The sequence below is a fragment of the Catharus ustulatus genome, chromosome 3 (genome assembly GCF_009819885.2).
Source record: "Catharus ustulatus isolate bCatUst1 chromosome 3, bCatUst1.pri.v2, whole genome shotgun sequence".
Classification (NCBI taxonomy): Eukaryota; Metazoa; Chordata; class Aves; order Passeriformes; family Turdidae; genus Catharus; species Catharus ustulatus.
The window spans coordinates 19,738,825-19,755,312 of record NC_046223.1 but is presented as its reverse complement, the minus strand read 5'-3'; positions in this window follow the sequence as shown (position 1 = coordinate 19,755,312).

Sequence of the window (16,488 nt, the reverse complement as noted above, 5' to 3'; positions counted from 1 at the left end):
CAGCACTTTGCCAATTGTGTGACAAAATTAGAGTCTGACAAAAGCAAAGGCATCCTTTAAGGAAAATCAGTTCTTCCATCAAGAATAAAACCAAGCCTCTACAGCTACAGCAGACTTTCACCATCACAGACTAAGAAAAGTGGCCTCAACTGAAATTCTTATTTGGAGGTTTAAAAACAGGCTTGTCTCTGCAACAAAAAATGGACTGGCACAAATACATAAAACTTATAGAATAAACGTATAGCAATGGTTTTTGTGTTTTATTTTCATCTAAGCTTCTTATTATCATAGGACAAGGCAGGAAGCCCCCTGAAAACATCAGAGACAAGGATTAACAAAAAGTCAATCACTGGTGATGAAAAAAACACGCAAAAAATGAGAAAAAACTAAACGAAATGTTTTCACTGGGGCAACTGTTTTTGGTTTGGGTTTTTTTTTGACAGCTTATCAGAAATGAGTCCAAATAGCAACTCAAATTTTGTTTTTATATGAGTTCTTTTTAATGATAAGGAGTAAATGGTAAAAGAAAGTAATGTAAAAGAGGTTCATATTCATTCATGTTGGATCACAGCCAAATTCAGCTGCAGACTTGGACTCCAAATATGCCAAAGTTTAGACATAGAAAAAACAACATTATTCATTCTAATTTTAATATAATTATTTCTAATTCACTTTTCTGGCTTCTGCTGGGAACTGAACAAAAAAATCCCAAAGTAAGCATTTGCTGTACCATCCATTTATACACTTGCACAGGAAGGGAAACTACTGAACTCTGCAAAGTGCAACAGGACTGTAAGTCAGAATTGCAACTGGAATCCCAATTCCATGCTTCCAGACCTTTAACTATTTTAAATGTGCAGTGTTCACGCTAAGCTGGCACGAGATTTTGCATCTGTACTCAAACACAGCACTATTTTCAGGAGCTGGGTAAGGAAGAAAAAGCTCCCCTGGACCCTTGCTGCTACTGCTTGCCTGTATTTCTTTTGTGGGTAGCTAAGAAAGGGATGCCTGGCCCTGCCGGGCAGGATCCTTGCACATTCCAGCCTTGTGCCACTCCTGCCCTGTCCCTGCTGGTCCCTGGCACTGCTTGTGGGCTCCCAGGGCAGCCCCAGGGCTTTCCACCTGAGCTCTATCCCAACCCATGCCACACAGCACGCAGGGCTTAACAGGGTCTTGCCATAACAGCAAAGTGGGTCAGAATTCTTCTTTCCATCCATTACTATTTTCCCAGGGATTCACTTTCTCTCCATATAATGAGCAAGCAGGAAGAATGCAAACAAAGCTGTCAAATCCTGTAGTCATCTAAATGACCACAGCACTGGGATCCAGGACTGAAAGCCACTCCACTGCTTCCTAGAACAGAGCATCTTAGCATCTCCTCTTTTGCTGTCACTTAACAGCTTCCATTAAAGATTAAGCACCTCAGAGAGCAAACCAACTCTAGCAAGGATGATAAAAACATATCCAGCAAGAATGTTTCATATCACTTCCCTCTCCCTCTTGGCCTTGAGGCAACCGTATGCTCTGTTTTAAGAGGAAAAAATCAAACCCAAATCAAAAACCTCGAGCACATTATTTTCACATCTCATTTGCATAACAGATGAATAGTTTCTAAGCCAAATCACATCAGTAAGTCCATTACCATCCACAGCAAGACATTGGGAGGACACACTCCGCAATACAAAAGAGGAAAAACTCTTACTTCTCAAAGATATGTCCCTCCCTTGACCCTTAACTACACTAAAGTAAGGGTAAAAGGGGCCTGAACAATGAGTTGGGAGGCCAAAGCAACCACACATCTCATGGCATGGAGCAGACACCCATCTCTGTTCCCTGAGATCCTTTATATCCAGCAGAATGGTGTCCAGCTGACAAGGACTGTCAAGAGGCAGGAAAGATGTGACATCTAGAATTGGTGCAGAACACAAGACTTTATAGCCAGCACCTGCCTTCTGAGATACCTGGTGGATACTAAAACATGCTGCATTTGTAAGGAGCTGGCACTGCTCACGGTGCTGCACAAACTGCAGGAGGATATAAACTGATACAAGTCAGCATAAAAGCTCTGCTGATTTATCCTGCCTGAAAACTGGCCCCAAAGATTTTGTTACCTAGACAACCAGTACCACAGGAATTGGCAAGATTGAGCTGTTTACAAAGTCTGCTCTTGAACAACATTTTCCTTTTTTTTTTTGGTTTATAAATTATTTGGGCACTTCCATAGTAAGCTGAATTATATCTGTCATTGTTAGAACAAATATAATTCATCTCATTAAGGAGGGGTACAAACTTATTTTCTGATGAATTATCCAGGCTTGCTAAGCAAAATAAGGCATTTGGTGCTTGAAGCAGGTTACAAATGACCCCATAGTTAAAGCACTATCAGAATTGGTCCACATCAGATTCCTCAGGTTTTTTTCAGACATGCACAGCTCACAAGGTGCCTGTTCAAACCCACTGTGCAGCTGAAACATGTAGAGATGGGGCCCTAGAGCTCTGAAGTGCTGTGATATCATGGTCACAACCCAGGCTGCCCCCAGGACAGGGCTTTCTGCCTGTTGGTGCTGATGCAAGAAAGAGGAAGCTGGTTTCCACTAACTGGCTTTATAAAGGGTGCCATGGCATTCCTGAAGCCCATAGCACACCTTGTCAGGAAAGGCTTGACCACGCATTCTTCCACAAAGTAAATAGTGCGACTGACTCCAGTTATGCTTTCAGAAACTTCAGAACAATGAGTTGGTGCCTTCCCTGCACTCCCCTGAGTTCACAGAGGGCTCACATCTGCAGACAGTGAAAGCAAAGACTGGGCTGGTTCACCCCTCATCACTGCCTGACCTCACCCTGTGCCCTTGTAAGCATCGCCACTGGCTTCTTCAGGGCCTGAACAGAGCTGAAGAGAATTCAGCACTTGCTCCAAAACTCACAACAGCCTTTGGATGGGCAGAGGCCAGCTTAGAGTCCTGTGGGATCTCAGTGAAAATTTAGGAAGGAAAGTCCCCATTTCAGCTACAAAGTCCTGCTATCCTGGACAAAACATGGGGAATAAATATTTCTAAATTAGTACCTTCTTAGTCCCTTGCATGCTCATTTCTGTGGCAGAAAGTATTTAGATCCTTGATGTTTAGACCAGCAATCCATTTTCTCACTCTTTCAGTTGAGAAAATGCATTATAGATATTAAGAAAAATCTCCTCAGGAGGTTAAGGAAAAACTAGAAAATTCAATACTCAGAACAAAAAAATATAGAATAATACAAGAAATAAATTTGTTTGTGGATCTAAGTGGAAAATGAGAAGTTTTCAGCCTTCTAGTCCAGCAATAGATCTATCTGCTTTCTGTATTTCTACAACACAATTATTTAAAAATAAATTTAAAATGGAGAGGCAATCAGAGTAGCACAGTCCCTGCTGGAAAAACTGTTCCAAGCAGCACCTAACCTTTGCTAGAGTGTTTACACCTTGGAAAAGCAGCTTCACTGTGGAGAAGGCACGAACAATATGCAGCAGGAGACACCTTCAGCCTCCTGGGGAAGGTCTGTGCTAATTACCTGGGGCAAAGGGAGGCACAGCTTTCTTCATCTTCTTTGGGAAAAGGAAATCATGTTTGTTATGGACAATGCACACCTCAGTGAAGCAGTGAGGCTACTAAAATAAAAGTTGTCTGGAGCACCAGCTCATCTTGCTGGCTGCTCTTGTGATCCACCAGGAAATGTTGAAAAACCTTGAGGAGGCTTTTCAGCTGTGGGACTGCAAGAGAACAGTTTTCACTCCCTTATGCCTGTGACACACAGCAGACAACCAGGCCTACGAAATGAGAAGGGTTCAGTGTTGTGCTGAACCAGGTTAGTGCTGATGCTTCGTGTTCAGGCAGGATGTTTCACTCAGAGACCTGCATCACACAGCGTGAATATTAAATTCAAAACCCCATTACATGCCTCTGTAATGGAAAATTCCTTTCATTGCACAGGACCATAGGGGCTTGAGTGAAGGAAAGCCCAGTTAGTTATAAATAATTCACCCAAATAATGAAGCAATTTTAAGACTGGAAGGAATGGTTCATGTGCCATTCTTTCATGAAAAATGGTCTCTTTTTGTCTTTCTCTGCAATTCGGGTTTTGTTGTGTTGCTTGTTTTTTTTAAAGCAATGCCTATTTTCTGTCAATATACCCCATAAATTATTGAATGCCAAGTTTTCTTAGCCAACTGAAATGCTAATTATTTTTAAGGAATTGGCCCATATAAACACAAGCTTTGGATGGCTTTCCCAGAAACCTTTCAAGAGCCCGTTTTGCTCTCCAGGTCATCCACTTGAGGAATGGGTGGGAAGCTGAGCAATGTATCCATTGCTTCTATCTCCACTTCCCACCACTGTTACTGCTACACTGGGACACACAACAAGGTCTCAAGTGCTGGGCTAGACAAACTCACAAGAATTCACGTGTAGCTGGAATGTCTCCACCCTGATTTCTGCCTCTATGGGACACAAGCTAAATTTGCCCCCAACATGTTAAAATTTGGGTTCTGTGACACCAAAACTCATAGACTCCAACCCTTGCAACACCCTAAAGAAATAATATAAACATTTCAGAGAACAGAGACACATTCTGGCCTTCAGACACTGTTCCTGCAAATCAGCAGCTGCTATGGAGCATCACAAAGCCTGTATTTGTACAGTGCCACCATCTCTGTCCTTGGCACAGGGGCAAAGCCAGGGATAGGGGGTGTGACTGAGGCATTCTGTGCTCCAGAAACAGGAGCAGCTGGGCACAGCATCTGCAGGAGCACCCACGGGGGCTGCTCTAATTTAAACTGGCCCCTGAGCAGCTCAGAAGCTAAGGAACAGAAGCAGAGATGCCTCAAGCCACTGTTGTACTCTCTTCCCGAAGCTGCACCTTTGGAAGCACGGCAGAAAATAACAGCAGATTGTAAGAGGGCCAGGAATAAGCTGGGCAGAACAAAGTCTCCTCACCCAACAGTGTCTTTTACCCAGACACCAACAACCCTAAAATTGCACCCTGCTGCAAGTCAGCATTGCTTGCTGTCTCACCTAAGAGGAAGAGGGAAATGTCGCAGCTTCTGGTCATGTTTATCCCAACTCTAGTACTGACTAATGTCATTTCACTTCCACAGCGTTGCTTTGGAATTACCCTCTGGTAACCAGGAGCAATCAGCCTCTCTTAGCAGAGAGAACTGATCAAAAATTGAGTTTTGATCTTAGGATCATCCTGGACAGAGCAATCAGGCTTGAGGCCCTTCCTAATCAGAAGAAGAGGATTAAACAGGTAAGAAACAAAGAACTCTGCTGTGTCATTCAAATAATGAATCTTACTCAAGAACAGTGCACTGATAGCAGACTGAGTCTGATGGATTACATTGGCTGTCAAAGAAACTGCTCTTCCCTAGTAATACATGCCCTCAATGGGGAGAACTGGGAATAGGGGGAGAGAGGGGAGCAAAACGGAATTTAAAAAGCAATTCACAGCACAGAGAACACACAGAAGCTGAAGCTGGAAGCTGGGAAGTCTCTCATGATCCACACAAGCTGTAAGAATCTCCTGGATGTTCAGCCCTGCAGGTGAAGGGCTTTGGCAAACCCAGAGAGCAGAAAAGCATTCTTGTCTGCTGCTGCTGACTGCTTATATCTGATGGTGGGGCACAAGTTCTAGCTGAGCAGACTTAATTTCTCATCTGGACTCACTCACTGCATATCTGGAACTGGAAGGAATGGGATGGCCTCCAGATATGTCTCCAGATACAATTCAGGTTCGAGTCCATGGAATGTTCAGGATTTTATTTCAAACCAAATCAGCTTCTCCTGTAAATTCAAATGTGATTCTCTGAAGATATAGGTTTGCAGAGCCTTCTGTGATCCATAGCATTTCTGGGAAATACAATGTATTCTTGGGCCTAATTACTGACAGATTCAAGCACAAAAATAGATCCCTGGTCTTCAAATAATTTTAAAATTTTTGTTTATTGCACAAAATTATTCAAACACTGAGTCTGCAGTGGCTACAGCACACAAATTAAAACATTTCTCCAACCACCTCTCTTGGTCTTCATAGTGGCCATCCTGCCTCTCCTTGCCAGCCACAAAAGAGAATGAAAACCTGATCCTGAGTTCTCAGGTATGGAAAGGCAGTATCCTCAACCCCCCTGAGCTGGCCAGCAAGGTCACACCAACCACAGGATGAGAGGGCATTAACAAGTTCCCCATCTGAACAGGAGCTTTCCTGAGCCCACCACACACCGTGTCTGTGCACTTGGCCTGGGAGGGACACCCATCTCACCTCAGGATCCTCTTAGCAAGTTATTTACTAGGTTTTCTCTGCCTCAGGGGAAGAGTGAGCACGCAGGAGATAACAGGTGTGAAATCAGCACTAAAGGGGTTTTCATGCAGCTCCTGTAGTGCTCAGTGAAAGGCAGCTCCTCCTGCAGGACCTTATTTCTGTGGGTCCTGCCATTGCTGCTGTGAAGGCAGCCATACACCCTACCTCATGTGGGTGCTACAAGTGCTTCAAAGTCTTCCAAGTGCTGTGTAATCAAGTAAAGCAGTAAAACACAAAAATAATTTGTTTTGAAAGCAGACTAATTTGTGTATTTATAATACAAAGAAACTAAAATAATGGCATTTTTATGGTTTGCATTGGAGGGTAACCAGTCATTTTGTGAAGACAAGAAGGGCAAAAAAGCTGCATTTTAGCCTAATTAATCAGAACTAATGAGCCCCTAAAACCTTGTTTCTCTCAATCAGCACACTATCAGCAGTGACACTACAGTAGCCTGTTCTCCATCAAAGAGCAGCCCAGGGGCCATCTAATGACACTCCAATGTGAGTGTCTCCGAGTTTTTCCATGAAGTAAAGCTTGCCTAAATTTCCAGACCAGATGGTGGAACTGTGAGACAAACTGTCAGATGGCTCTGAAGTGTTTAATACAATTAAGGATATGCAATCTGGAAACGCCCTGGGCTCAGACAATTTGTCCACAGATTTCTGTAAAGCTTTCAGAAACAAATCCACACAGTCTCCTTCTGAACAAGCCTAATGATTTTTTAGCCAACAGCAAGGGAATCAGGGATCATCACAGGAAGCAAACAGAGCCTCTTGCTGATGTCTTCTCACCCCCCTAATGGGCAGAACAGCAAAGGAACAGAACATCATCTCAGGAAGAACTTCACTGGAAGAGTTTTTAAGCATTTGAATGCGTTGCCCAGGGTGGTGGTAGAGTTGCCATCCCTGGAGGTGTCCAAAAAACAGCTGGGCATGGCACTTTGTGCTGTGATCTAATTGACAAGGTGGTGATTGGTCAAAGGTTGAACTTGATGATCTTAGAGGCCTTTCCAGCCTAAGTGATTCTGTGATCAACAGTTGACAATCATGAAATAGAATCAGTTTCTCAATAGCAAAAATATTTGTGCTCATGGTGCTTTTCGTCCAAGTAAAGGAAACATTAATTCTCTCTGCACTCCTCAAAGCCTTGCAGTTACACCACCTGCACAGACAGGGAAACTGAGACACACTGCTCCACAGCTCATCTCCATCCAGCAGACCAGTGGGAGAACAGCACATACTGGGCCTGCCTTCTCTTTACTCACCCTGTCCTCCCTTTCTTTGCTTTCCATTTGCACCAGCACAGCCTAAGGAAGCAGCTCCCAAACCCCTAACATTTTCACAAGCTCAGGAAGACAGCTTGCCTTTGGCACCAAGTGAGACAGAGGGCACACACAGAAAGGGGAAAGCTCACACCTCCCACTTCAGAGCAGCAGAGCTGAGTGGAGAGTGACTGGGAACAGAATCACACCAACACATGGCCCCAGCTACCCTCTGTCAATCGTTTCACCAGCACACATATCCCAGTAGCAGGAACAGGAGCACCCAGTATCAAACATCCCACATGTGATATTTCTCACTGAAATATTTTGTCTACTCTGGAGTAAAGGGAGAGAGCTACTGCCTAAAACATACACTCACAGGTGGAGGAAGAAAGGAAATGCTGGAGGAGAAGCTGAGCTGCTGTAGCACAAAAAGCAAAAAATTACTGCCCATAGCAGAGTCCAAGATCTTCCACTTCCAGGTGTGCTTTGTGATCTGTTTAAGGGCAACAGGGAGGTGATCACACTGGGTGATGTAAATCACAGGCAACTGTTAGTGTTGGAAGGCACCTATGGAGATCATCTAATCCAACCCTCCTGCTAAGGCAGGGTTCCCTCACGTCAAATCCACTCTAGGCAGGAATTAGTTCTCTTTGATCTCCAAACAAAAATACATGAAGGGCTTGAGAGTGCTTAAAATAACCTGAGGTACACTGTACATAAGATATATTACCCATGTTCCCAAAACAAGCAGAGAAAACCTAAGATATTCAGTTTAAAGGAATTTGCAATCTGGGAAAAAACCTACATAAAATTGCATGGCTTGAACTAAAACCTGTGAGTGCCCAGAGCCATGAGCTCTTGTTCCATAACTACTTTAAGCCAACATAACCACCAGCTGCTGCCAAAAAATAACTTTCCCACTTCACACTCCTGTCACTCCTTCCCATTCACACCAGCAACTGGGATCTGCATCAAGCTGTTTTGGTTAATGAATGCCAGAATGAAGAAGCAGAGGTGGGAGTAAAACTCTGGAAGTAATTGTGGCATTGTCATCCCAAATTAAATTAATCTGCCTTTAAAAGATACACACGACCTCTTTTCCTACCCCTCACACTAACCTTGCAGCCCATGTCTGACTCTTCCTGCCAAAATGGTGTGTGCCTCTTCTCTGGGCTGAGCTTCACAGCCCATAACATTTCCTTAGGACCCCACAGCTCCTGGAAGAGGCAGCTGTGCAGCCACAAGTCCCATACTTCCTACTGCTCAACAGCCAGATGGGAAAACATGTCACTGCACAGCTGAGAATTGTATTGAGAACTGCATTTGTTGCACATGCTCAGATGAATAAACCTTCAGCTCCTGCTCCACCAGCTCCTGGCTGTTTGTTTTCACATATTTCCTTTCTGGTTCAGGTATTTGATTGTGATATATTCATGTATACAGGGAACATCCTTTTCTACTGTTCAAGATTCCTTCTGTAGCTATTCCTGTTTAAATGGCCACACACCACACTTGACAGCACACCTAAAAAAGCCAGTGAAAACCTGCTACCACATATTTGAGTATGTATAACAAATGGAAATCGTGCCTACAAAAGCAGTGCAGGGAATCTGATGCCAAAGTACAATCAAAGAGCAAACAGGCTGCAAGAAGGCTTTTCAGGCTGGAAGACTCCATCTACCTAACATGCCAGATGAGAATTTAGCCAGTAAATATATATTTAATAAAAGGAGGAACAAACCCAAAGCCTGCCAATGCTAGTCAAAGGCACCTTACAACCTTTAAAATCAGGTGGTTGTGGCATACCAAAACTAAAAAGATCACATGCATTCCTACCTTAAATATCTTGGTTTATATCTCTCTCAGAAAGCTTGCTGAATGCAAGACAAGTGCATAGGGGTGTAACAGGAGCAATTAATTACCCTCCCTGCTGCATGTGAGCCCAATCAGTCAGGAACTAGTTGGGAACCCCTCCTGCTCAAAACAAGTTACAACCTGCCTCATCCAAAGGGTGGGGAGAGCATGAGCTCCCTGCCATTTCCTCCATCTCACGTTCACCACATCACTTGAGCTGGCAGATGCAGTACCAGACACAAGAACTGCAGGAGCCACACCAATTCAAAGCATCACTGTTCCCAGAAGACTTTTCCATGCTTCTCCTTGAATCACTGATGCACTCAGCTGACAGGCTTAAGGGGGTGAGAAGTGACCTGCTATGACCTGATACATGAGGAGGTGATTCCATTCTTTAGAGCCATCATGCAGTGTGAAATTCACAGCTTTCATGCAGGTTATTTGTAAATCAGTTCAAAAGATGCTGGAGCTTTCTTTACTGTTACACAGGCAGTTGCAGAAAGCTTGGCAGTGCTTGAGACATACTCTCTAATTTCCCCAATATTTGTCATCTTCTCACATGACCTGTCTCGCACATCGCTCATGAGCTCCCTGTGCTCCACCTGTCAATATCTCACCCTGCACGTGATGTCTGTCAAAAAAAACCCTCTGCACAGATCCAGGTTCACTCTCAACCTGATATACTTCCTCTCTCTCCAAGCTCATGAAAAATATCTTCCCTAGGCAGTTTCTTCAAAGAAATTCTTGTCTACAGATGCTTTGATAAACAGCCTGTATTACCAGAAGGATGTTATCTATTAGGTAGTGTAGTTGGTAATTCTGAGATCAGGTCTCCTGGTACACTTCCATAATGTTTTCCTACTGCTATTATCCAGCAGAACTACTGATGAAAGTCAGATAACAAAGATAAACAGTAAAAGGCAAATAAAGTCTTCATGCATTGTGCCATGGTATTTCTTCCAGAGACAGATGGCAGCCTGCAAAACGCTGGGCTTCAAACTGTATGTGACCCAGTGGACAGTGGTGCTGTACATCATCAGCTGCCTGGCCCTGGCACAGAAAGGCAGGTGGGATTGCACACAGGAAAGACTGACTTGGCCTCTGAATGAAAGGGGTAGTGTGGGGCTTGGCAAATCACTTCATCCTGCTCTAAATCTGCAAGGTGGGACATTCTGGCTGACAAAGACATCTCCCTTATTTGTTTTTGGACAAATTATCAGATGTGCAGATTTATATACACCAAATATGACAGTTTTATATTATGGCCTTTTCCTGCACAAGGACAATTTCAACCTCAGTGTGTAATTCAAATCTCATAATTTCATTGGACAATTGCAGATTAGAGCTCTGAAAAGGTCTCACTTTCTTCTCCCTGCTTTTGAGGTGAAAATGAAAATCAGAGGGGAGCACTTGATGAAGATTTTGCTGATGGGATCACCTACAGCTTTCTTCACAGCTTATAAATTCAAACATAAAGAATTATTTTCATTAAATAGCATTCCACAAACTGAATGATTTTTCCATTCAGCAGCAGCTGTGACAGACAAAAGAGGTGTTAAGCATAAGCAGTTTGAAATGTAAGCACTTCAAAAGAATGTCCAGTTCTGAATTACATGGCCCAAATTGTCATTTAAAACCATTGGTTTAGATTGTTGTAGGCTCAGGCCGTCATCTAGCATAAATCAGCATGGTATATGGCAGGATCTGGGCTTCACAGTGTGTGCCATGGGTACACAACTTGCTCCTAGAAGTAAGAAACTCCATGTCCTTCACTTCTCCTCTGACTTGCTATGTAACTCCTGTAAATTGTTCATCCTCCACAAAATACAAGAACTGGATGTACCACACTCTGTCTCTAACACAGGGACCAGCTGAACTCACCATCAGCCAGAAGAGCTTGGTGAAGCTCAACCTGTCATGGTGCCAGGAGGGCAAAGTACCTTCACCTGTCCCTGTCACAGGCACCCAGAATGTAGAGTACACCCACAGGGACCTGCAAGGCAGCCACTGTCACACCAAGTGATCATACAAAGTCTGACAGCTACATCCAAGCGTAAGGAGCACTTAAGGAAGAAGCTTCCTCAAGGACAATGCCTTGTTGCCTTCTGCTGGTGAGGAGTGATACCAGGAGCCCAGGACTCTTTGCTCCTGGCAGTGCCCATCAGCCCAAGTAAAACCAAAGAGGTGGATGTGGAACATACACTCTTGAAAACTCTACTCCCACCTCTGAGGCTCTCTTTGGCTACCACACACCAGAAACATCTTCTCATCATCCCAGCCTGGCTGATCCACGGGATGAGTATCAGGCTCATCTCTGCTCTTTTACCAAGCAACACTTCAAGAGAACACAGGCTTTGAGCTTCCTTCAGTTGCACCACTAGAGGGATGCTAAAATGGGAATTAGGAAAATGAGCTTGGAGAAGGCATGTAAAGGAATAACCCTAGGTCAGAAGTATGAGACAAAGGTTTTCAGGCTCTGCCAATTCAGCTAAACAATGCTGTAGTCAGGGCCCAAGACCCTGACATTTTGATCTACATAATCTTCAATTTTATTAGGCTTTCAGTGTTGTTTTTTTTCTCTTGGCAAAGGTGCATTTGTAAAAGAATCAGCATTACAACTAAGCTGGAAAAAGCAGTCTCTCCCTGTTTCACTCTAACATGCATGAAGGACATTAAACACATGGCAGCAGCGAATAGCTGCTGGTGTTATCAGTATTTTCAAACCTGTCTCCCAGCAGATCAGGTGGGAAGAAAGAGTCTCTGGAGTTTCTTCAGCTGAAGTTTGATTGATCAGGTCTAGCTGAACCAAGCTGCTCCTGTAAGTGCTTATGCAAACAAACTAATTACAAACCCCTACTAGAGTGTATTTAGTTTATGCATTTAGCAGTGACATCTGCATTAGCTAAATCAGGCTGGAACAAGCAAACCTACCTCTGGCACAGGATCTAGTGGAGAAAGCATACTAGACTTCTTTTTGTTCACAGATTTTTCTCTCTTCTCCCCAGCCCAGTGACCCTTTGTGACAAAGATTTATAGAACTAGCAGTCTAAAGGGGGTCATTGCAGGGCAAGCAAGCGTAAAATGAAAATGGAAGAGGCAACTGGAGATTAGCTTAAACTGAGATTCATGTTGTACAATTATCACAGTAAATTCAGGAGTTCAGAGGAGATAGCACTGTGCTTTACTTCTCACTAAGCATGTCAGAGTGATTTAGAAGTGACCATTTGTCCTGCTACAAACAACAACTTAGTCTTGAAATCACCTTGACTTGCTACTTGCCACCTTAAACACGAGCTGCAACGAGGCACCTTCCGCTCTGCACCTCTCAATTCTCATGAGGAAACACAGCAAGGTCTGAGTATTTCAGCAAGATATTTGTAAAAACATCCCTCTTCTGGGCCTGCTGAGGAACATTCACTGGGGAAAGAAAGAGGAGAAATGAACACCAAAGAACAGAAAGTCTCTTTGCATTGATTTATTCTCCAGTTCACGTTCTTAGGCACTGAATTATCCATCTTCCAGATTAAATGATGTATTTATTACTATCTACTTTCCAGACATCCCACAATATATACCAAGAATTGTTTTTTACAGAGAACTCTCAGCCCAAGGATATGATATGTCTGAGGGGCTGGGTACCAGCAAACCCACACTTCTTGCATTTCCTTCTCAACTTTGAGCACTAAATGTTTCTTGTTTCAGAGACATGTCCAAGGACTCCAGATGTTAAACATGTATGTGACCCATAAGAATGGTTTAAGACTGACCACATGCACTCCACACCAGTGCAAAAGTAGCTGGTGGACAGATTAAACCTGTGCTTCTGCATTACTGCTGCTTCTTTTTCTATTCTCCTGAGGACTCTAAAAGTGCATGTGTTTATTCTGGGAAGAATCCAAACAAGTTTCATTCACTTCTTCTATAAAATTACAAAAGCTGAGTCAGTCTTTAAAAGCGTGTCTTTTTTTAATGTTTATCCTTCATATGTACTTATTCATTTACCATAAATAGGAATGGATCACTTCTTGTTTACTTGAAGATATGAACATTTCTATTTTCCAGAACTGTCTGAAAAAGAATTTTCCCAGGCATAATCTCTTGAATGATATTAATGGTACTAGTGGCTTCAACCTTGAAGCAACTCTGCTTAACTGTAAAACTAAATGCAAAGCGAATTAATTAGTTTTTGGGGTTTTTTACAGAAAAGCAACAATCCATCACTGGCCTGATTTATCCCACTGCTGGAATTGCTTCCACCAAAAGAACAGCCATGATTAGGCAAAAGGTAAGTGAAATTTTCAGTAAGTTTTTTTCAATAGGGTTGTACAGGTAGAAAGGTCACCAGAGCTGGGTCCTCTGTACATCGGACAATCACATAATGGCAAAGTAGATCAGGACAAGCCTAACTCTAGGAGTGTGTTAATGGATCAGTCACCTAAGTGAATTAAGATGCTTAAGCTCCCTTCTTTACCCTCTGGCAGGTTGAGGCATCCTGCAATTAAAGTTTAGTTAGGAGAAGGATTATCAGGCACGAATAAGCTTTGAAACAGACCTGTCATGTATGAAGAGCAGCTGCTGATATTGATGCCCCGCGGAGAGGCTCCCTTGGAGTTTGATGACAGCAGTCCAACATTCCAATTTATGAATTACACTCAAGAACAAGTTTATCCCCCCCGTGCAGATGTGATCTAATCACATCAGTCCCGTCTGAGATTCCCAGTGGAGCTTTTAACGCTTTTGGACACATTAGATCATGGAGTCAGCTTGACAATTCTGCTTGAGGGGATTTGTCAAAGCCATTAGAGTGCAGACTGGATGCCTGCACTGAAGGATGTGGGATCACCTGCCTGAGCCTGCACTGGCTAGCTGGGCCCTCAGTAATAGATAGAAGTGCCCTACTATATAGTGAGCTAATTTAGCAGATTCAAACCTCAAACCAACAGCTTTACACGAAACTTAATCCAAATCCAAAAAATCATTTTCAGCGCTGGGTGATGTGTCAAATTTGGGAAAGCCAAAGAAAACAGACAGTACCCTCAGGAAGGCTGTACCCTCAGGAGTTCCAAACCAATAAAAACCAGGAAAAATGGTGAAAGAGACACAAACCCAATGACAAAGCTGAACTGTGAGTCCAAGGTTACTCAGAAGAAAGGATGTTCAAGGGCCTGCAGACAATTTGGTCCTTCAGAAGCAAAGAAGGGACTTGGAAATACTCAGTTACCCTTTGAAAAATTGACAATACTTTGTCAGTCAAAGCATACTTTGAAACATTAACACTGCGTAAAACGCAAGTAGGTGAGATTTTCCATGCTCAATGGGAGGCTGCTGGAAATAGCATCAAAGAGGAGCTGATTACTCAAAAGCTGGCCTCCAAAACCTTTCCAAACTCTGGTTCACAAAAGCTTCATAGCAGCAACCTTGGGAGGAGGGGCTTCTACCAATTACTAGGATAAGTCTGGGAGCAGAATCCCATTTTCCCGTTCAGTGTGTTTGTGGCACATGATGGTCCAGCCCGGTAAGCAGGAAGATGAATGTGCTCTCCTGGGAGAGAAGAGCAGAGCTGCTGAGAACAAATCTTGTCCACAGAACCACTGACAGGCCTGTGTGGAGACAGGGCCTGTAAGTCCATCCAGCTTAACCCAAAAAAACGGAGAAGGGAAGCTGTAAATTCCCATTCCCCTTTGGTGTCCAGGGGCCACCTGGTCTCAGTCACTTCTCCAGGTGCCCATCGCAGGGTACTGAGGGCAGCTCTCTGAATGCCTGGAGCTCAGGGCACGGCTCTTCCCAGGCATCTGGAAGTGGGGCAGGATATTCTGAATTAACTGTACAGGAGATTAACACACAGACACATGTGTGACTCCAACACACAAACTGCTGTCTCTAGCAGCAACCATATGGCAAAATCTGGAACAGAGCTGGGAACAAAACCACATTTTCAACTCATTTGCTTTTTCCAGGAGTCACAAATCAGCCAGCTCTACTTATCATGTTCAGCATTTAAGCAACAGTTGGCTTTTCACAGTTTATGTAATATTTATTAAACATGCATCTTTCCTCTATCTACCTTAAGAGAGCTTCAGAAAAAAGGTCAAATTTCTTCCTTGATTAGCACAGGACTTTGGGACTCGGATGTGTTTCACAGGAATGTGAGCACTTGAGAAAGGTGCCTATATAGTTGTGACAGGTCTTTTATTTTGCCTTTCCCAGTAACTGAAGCCAGAGCAGAGCCACACACTTGTGTCTTGCCTGGATGGCTACATCCTCAGTAGAGCCAAATGTCCCAACGCTTGCAAACAGGCCATGGCTGAGACAACAGCTTCCCATCCACAGCAGTGCTGACCGTGCTGGGACACATTCCCATTTCCCTCCCGCTCACTGAGCTGCAAATGAATTCAGTACCTGGAGCTTTACAGCTCGTTGGGAGAAATCACCCCAAAAAGTTTTATTTTGAGCCATCCTGTTGCTACATTTTTATTCCATTACAGCCCACTTGCACTGTCTGTTTTTACACTGATGATAACAGGATGTTGCATTTGTGCTACCAACAAACATCTTACCATCCTTTTGGGAGGCTGTGAGGGAGGGCACAGAGTTAAGTAGCAGGATCCATTCTGGAGTAAGGATGGGGATACTGGATCTCCTGGTTCCTCTGCCTCACACATTCCTGAATCATCTGTTTTCCAAAACAATTTAAAATCCTCCTTGGGAAATGTGATCAGGACATTTTTAGCCTGGTTTTCTCTGGAAAGAGGATTCATGTAACCACACCAGTTGCCAACCCCTCTCCAAGTAACCTTGAACTCTACTAAGTGACTGGACAAATCTGAGAGGATTTACAGCCTCAAGGATGGTCCTCACATTACTGTACTTTTTGGAAACCAGCAGTTGAGCAGAGACCTTCAGGATGTCACCTCCAGAGAGGGAGAACACTATTCACACTCTGCCCAACAGCACATTTACATGGGTACATACATGTAACAGTCAGACATAAAATCACATTTAGTGACAGACTGACCAGCACATGCACAGCTCTGAGTCAG